The sequence below is a fragment of the Montipora foliosa genome, chromosome 11, assembly GCF_036669935.1.
Source record: "Montipora foliosa isolate CH-2021 chromosome 11, ASM3666993v2, whole genome shotgun sequence".
In the NCBI taxonomy this organism is placed as follows: Eukaryota; Metazoa; Cnidaria; class Anthozoa; order Scleractinia; family Acroporidae; genus Montipora; species Montipora foliosa.
Window position 1 is genome coordinate 965610 of NC_090879.1, and position 6394 is coordinate 972003.

Sequence of the window (6394 nt, forward strand, 5' to 3'; positions counted from 1 at the left end):
GACTCCGAGTGACACCGTTAATCGGTCAACAGTATCGATCAGATTACCCTGCGAGCAGAGTCTCTTTTGATCTTTCAAAAGAGACTCTGTTCGCAGGGTACGATCAGATCTTATATGGCTCCAATCTCCCTATTCTCCTTTTGGTGTGCTGATTACGATGTCGAGTTTTTGCAGGGGAAAAAGATTCAGAATAAAACAACGCAATTTCAATGTGCTCCGATGAAACACCATATCAGCAGGAAGCATTTTTCACCTCTTTTAGTACAGGTTTTTCACGGTTAACATCTTAAGCTGTTCCACTTTCACCGCACTTACTGAGAACGAGCAACCTGAATCTAGACTTACCAAAGCAAAATAAAATGACTCCACAGTAGGACAAGAACCAATTTGATTACTCCCGTCTGGTCTTTGTTTATATTCAGTCGCCAGATAATATACGCATACCTATAAAAGTATGACAGTCGTTTAGGCGCCGAAGCACAAACACCTTTATCCAGATCTTTGCGGCTAAAGAATCCGACATTACTTTTCAGGTGACTTGAAGGCCATTGAAGAATAGATCAGAAGGGATAATGTAACAGCTGCCGAAGAATGCGCTAAATGGCCATAAAAATACAACATGAGCAGGAAGCTCATGCTCAAGATAACCGTGACGAACACTGAGTTTATATTTTCATTTTTAATTTTTCAGGCTTCTCTACGCAATTGTAAAGATTGCGTTCATAACTGCAAAGATCATAACTTCACTTGATTTCATATCCGCAGTTCATATATGATTCATTTCATATACCATTTCATCACTGAGTTTATATTTGTCACTTCGAAGATGAAACAACCCGGGAAGTATTTAATTTTTTTAAGAAAGCTTTGTGAAGCGTTTCCAATGCATTGAAAAACATTTCAAGATCATTCTTGAACATTTTAGAGAGCCCCTCCCAGGGGGGTTACATGTTCCCTTGATCCCTTAGTCTTTTTGGATTTTATCCCTTGTTCCCCATTAATAAAACCCCTTGTTCCCAGAAATGTTTTTAGCTCACGTTCCCTTGATCCCGAAAAATTTTGCGCTGTTTCCTTGATCCCCAAAAATGTTTATCATTGTTCACCATATTTGTTTGCTTGCTTTACCTTTCTATTCATGGTAGAAAAAATCAAATTCGAACTGCCTCCTGTGCGTCTTTTGTCTCCTTGGCATCCGCTCATGTTGTTCTTCATCGACTGCCGTTTCTGTCATCTCAACTGACTCAGCTGCCTCTGCGACAGTGACGACTTCATTGGTATGGTGAAGCACATCAAGGAGAAGGATAAGATCGTCTTCTTCAAGTTCTAATTAAGGTATCTTCACGGTAGTTATGGCAGGTTAGGGCAAAACTGTTGCTCACATCGACATATCTCTCTGCATCTTCCCTGAACAGCACTGGATTGAAAGGATCTTGAATAAACACTTTGGCTTTCCCCCTCTTCATGTCAACACTCACATTCTCTTGCAGACAGACCATTATGAACAATTGATGAGTATCACTGGAATCAGCTTTAACACAGACAATCTGGCTTAGTTTGTAAAAAGTCTCTGTTGTTTCCCTATACGGCACTGGGACTGCTGCTGCTTCACTCACCATTGTGAAATCTAGGGACTGTACAGTCAGAGAGTTCGCTGCATACAAATTTATGGGCAGAGTTTCTGGATTGTCCTTTGTTGTCATGTTTCACACTGTTTTCTGGGGGACACTCTGACCATACATTGCTCTCCAGTTCATCATTTCATTCACCTGCTTTTCAGATAGTTTGTGCGCCTTTGGAGGGCATAACTTGGGTAAATCATTGTCATATGTGGTGGTGAAAACCTGTGGGTAATAGGACTTGGGAGCTGTGAAGTAAGCAAATGGTGTAAAACATTGCCTCTTCAACCATTCTTTGATTGCCCTGCTGAATCTGTAATCGATTTCAAGCTGAGACTGTGTGAAGAATATGCACTAACCCTAACCCTAACCCTAACCCTAGAAGTATCTTAACAAGCTGTCTACGCGGTACGCGGAAAGAAGTAAAGTCAAGATGGCGAAGTATCTTAAGTAGCTGGCTACGCGGTACGCGGTACGTGGAAAATTTAAATTCTAGTGTACCCTAACCCTAACCCTAAGCGAACCGTAAAATGAAAGCTAAAATTTTAAACGAGTGCTTAGGCTTAATCAATAAACAAGTGCTATATTCTTCACACGGTCTCGGTAAAAAGAGTAGTTAACCGAACCGTAAAATGAAAGCTAAAATTTTAAACGAGTGCTTAGGCTTAATTAGTAAACGAGGGTTTTACTTCTTTCCGCGTACCGCGTAGACACCATCTTGACTTTAATTCTTTCCGCGTACCGCGTAGCCAGCTACTTAAGATACTCGATGTGGCGGAGTATTTTGCAGTTACTCCTTGGTGTACCACCTGGCGACAAGAAATCAACGTTGCCATGAAAGCGCATACTTTTCACTCACAAGTGCACTTTAGTATAAACACATCTCCTAATATACTTAAAATGTTTAAACTACGGACAATCACAACGAAAAACATTTTTTCAATCAAAAGCGGATTTCAGTATCCGGTGTCAAGCAAATTCAAAATGCTGTATAATATTTTCAAAACCGAAAACGTTACGGAACTGGTAACTTGTAAAGAAATTTATTTCTAGGTCATCTTCAACCCCGTATAGATAAAAACACGGAAGACCTCACGGTTTTGATTTTAGAATTAATTTTGATGACGTCACTGTGAAAACCATATAATTACCCATTGTAATTATAACCAAGGTGGGAGGGAACACGCTGGCTCAATTCAGTGGCTAACATGCTCGTTCAATTTGGTCTCTTGACTACTGTATTTACTCTATGAAATTATTAACAGTTCAATATACACAACAGCAGGAAGTCACCTTCCCAACACGTCTCAACAAACTTATATTAAAAGGGGCGGAGCGTGTGCCAGCACTTGGTTGTCACATTAAAATCTAACACGTCTTTGCATTCGCTCTCATTGTTCCATCGTTGCAATTGGCTCAAAACGAAGTCTCAGGGGAATCTACATTACATGTAGTTACACTTTTTGAAGCTCGAACGAGAATTTTTCTGCGTACTCATTACCTCGCGCGGCACAATTCTCTGCCGCCTCGCCAGCCTCGCCTCTTCGCTTGGTTGGCTCGTTGGCACTAAACCAGAGATTACTTGCATATCGAAACAAAGACGTTATTTGTTTATACATATATACATATACATACTTTATTTAAGGTATCATAAACAAATAAATACAAGTAATACCCTAAAAAGAAGTTTAAGAGGTTAACCCTATGTAAATAAACTTCCAAAATAAAAATCAAAAATATATGTTTATAAGTGGAACCTAAGAAATACACATGTATGATTTAAGAGCTATTTTAAAACGTCTCAAATTTCCTACCTCAACAATTTCCTCAACAATTTCCTACCTCAACAACATTGAATATATGAAAGTCATATATTTTAACTGCGGCTTGGAACACATCGATGTTTGATATCATCGCAGAGTTGTGAACGCTACTTAAGTAGTAACGATAGAAAGACCTGAGTTGAACCCATAACCTCTGACAGTGATACCGGTATAGCGGTACACTGCTCTACCAGTTGAGCTATCAGTGAGTGGAGTAGTATCTTTTGAGTTTTGAGAACACTGCTTAATAATAATAATAATAATAATAATAATAATAATAATAATAATAATAATAATAATAATACACTTTCAACACATTCAAGTGGCCTTGTTATTAGAAGGAATGACACTACAACACTTTATCACATAACAGAAATGTTATGGTACCATGTGAAACATCAATTATTGCTGAACAAAATGCAGTCATTTTTGTGACGTAACAAGTTACCATGGCAACAGGAATGCCTTGCCAAGACACCCTATATTTTGGATTTAGTTGCTCACATCTGAAAAACGAACTGGGCGACCCCAAGTTTTTTATTGCACAAGAGTCATAAGCAGGCCAAGATAAAACCCTCTGCAAAGTTTAAAAGAATTCTGTCCAGCGGATTCAGAGCTCATTTAAATTTTCAATTATTTAAGGTGGCTCTGATTTTTTTAAACTTTGCACAAAGTTCTATTCTGGCATGCTGATCACATTTCAGAAATAAAAAATGGTGGTCACCGAATTCGTTGTTGAGATACGAGGAGGTAAAACCAAAATAAGGGGTGTTCTTGCAGGGCTTTCCTTTTGCCAAGGTAACGTTTTGCGTCACAAAAATAAACAAATCTTTTTTAGCAATAATTGGTGTTTGATATAGTACCCATAACATTGCTGTTAAGTGATGAAGTGTTGTAGTGTCAATCCTTCTAATAAGAACGTTTCTTTCAAGTGTTGACAATGGTTTGAGCCACTTAAGAGTGGCTGCCTGTAAAAATCAGACAAATTCTTAATTTCGCGGCAAGGGTCGAAAATTCGATTTGGCTCATATTTTCATGGTAGATAGGCTAGGGCATGACAATAAGTACTGGACAGTTTTTTCGGCAAAGTATCCGTTTATTTGAGAGAAATATGCAAATTATCAAATTCCGTTAAAATCGCCATGTCACGCACCATTTTATTAAACAACTTTGAGAGTCTCGCATGCAAAACGACATTATTCGTCCGTCTTTAGAACACTCAAATATTTTTGTGCAATGTTTAAATGTGTGCTTGGTCGATTTTAGTGAATGTTGTGCTGTCGTTTTGGGTGGAAAATGATTAAATTTCGAAGACATGTATTTCATTCACTTAAAAGTACTTCGTAAATATAGTTAATTTTCATCATGTGCGAAACCTTCAAATGGACTAAGCTTCTGCTGGTTGAATCGTAGAAGAATGGTCTACAGATTCCTGTAAAAATTTCTTTGGGCAAATGATTGTGAGCGACGCGAGAGCTTTTCAAAGTACGTTAAAAATGCAAATATTTGCCCTTCCGTCGTCAAATATCAATTGACTGGTTACCCATATATTTTAGAAAGCGCCACATGACTTGACCCATATTAAGTTGAAATAGACACAGAGATGATAATTTCGAAATGTTCTAACCTTATTTGCTGCATAAAGCAGATCCAAAAGCCGATTTAACGTGTTTTTCCCGCCATTCGGCACATATAAAGCAGTACAGTTTCCTTCTGTTTACACAATGTCTGATCTACATCGCCAACTGTCATCGTATTTAATGGTCAAATACCATATTTCGGCGCATCTGATCGCCACTGCATCTAACTCAGCAACGGCTGAGTCATTTGTGGATAGTTGCTTACTTCGCACAGCGCCAAAATACTACCACATCTGAACGATTGCTGCTTGACCTTGAATACTTTGCAGCGGTTCGTCATTTGTTTGTCACGCAATGCTGTCATCCCAGCCTAGAGGGTAGGGGTAGGGCAATTTCTATCCTGATATATACGTAACCATTTTGAGCACAAAATCTTGTTGAGTGGGAAGAGAGTAAATAAAAGAATATAAAGAATGACTATTTTCCCTTTGTCTTCTGAGTTGTCTCCTGTTGTCATCTCTTACGCGACCCGCTACCCACATTGCGTAACACTTTCGGCTTAAACTCGTTCCTAGGTCTTTCCGCGCTGTGCAAAAGCAGCTTCCACAAAACCAACCAGTGCAAACACAAAAAGAAGTCTTTAGTCTTTTTTTCAACTTCGCAGAATTTGTTTTCGAATGCTCTCGCGACAGTCGGAGACTTTTGTGCGTCTTTTGCAAAGTTTTTTTTTACTCAAATAGGCCACGTTCGATATATCAATATTCTTACTTGCTCTGAGGCTTTAGGGATAATTATTTTGTAACTTTTTAAAGTTTCTTTTGTCTCTAAATTCCCGAAAGAGACTGGATACAAAAAAGACAACACCAAATATGGATGTTTGTCCTGAAAGCCTTGGGGCCATGTTAGAATATTGACGAGGCATATTGCTTTTCGCAACATACCGGTAATCATACCGTTACCCAACCCGGTACCAAACGCATCATCTTGCGCGCGCTCGACAACAGACATTTTTTTAAAACTGACAAATCTTCACAAGCCTCTCCCCAATTTGCAGTTTTTCTTACGCGTTCGAAGTCACCCGATCTCCGCACGGAAACAAAATGTCACAAATTAATGCCTGAAGCGTTTTGTGAGATTCCGCCATAACAATTCAGAGCTGATGAAGGAAACCTAGTACCTAGGCGCACTGCTGGATGAAGAAGGCGTGGCGACCAAAGACATACAACAGAGACTAAGTAAAGCCAGACAAACTGTCTACAGGTTGCGAAGAATTTGGGACTGTAACGAAATTAGCAGGAAGACGAAAGTTCAATTGTTCAAAACAATTATCAGAGCAGTTTTGATGTATGGCTGCGAAGCTTGGAAACTCACGAAA

The 6394-nt window shown here is 39.0% G+C and overlaps 1 long non-coding RNA gene across 1 annotated transcript; it reads right to left on the minus strand.

Moving 5' to 3' along the window:
- Positions 1–332: 332 nt before the first annotated feature.
- Positions 333–5510, minus strand: LOC137976297 (uncharacterized). The gene is made up of 3 exons (XR_011117743.1): positions 5067–5510; positions 1126–1864; positions 333–444 (listed from the first exon to the last, which is right to left on the minus strand). It is a non-coding gene; the product is annotated as an uncharacterized lncRNA (long non-coding RNA).
- Between the last annotated feature and the right edge of the window lie 884 nt (positions 5511–6394).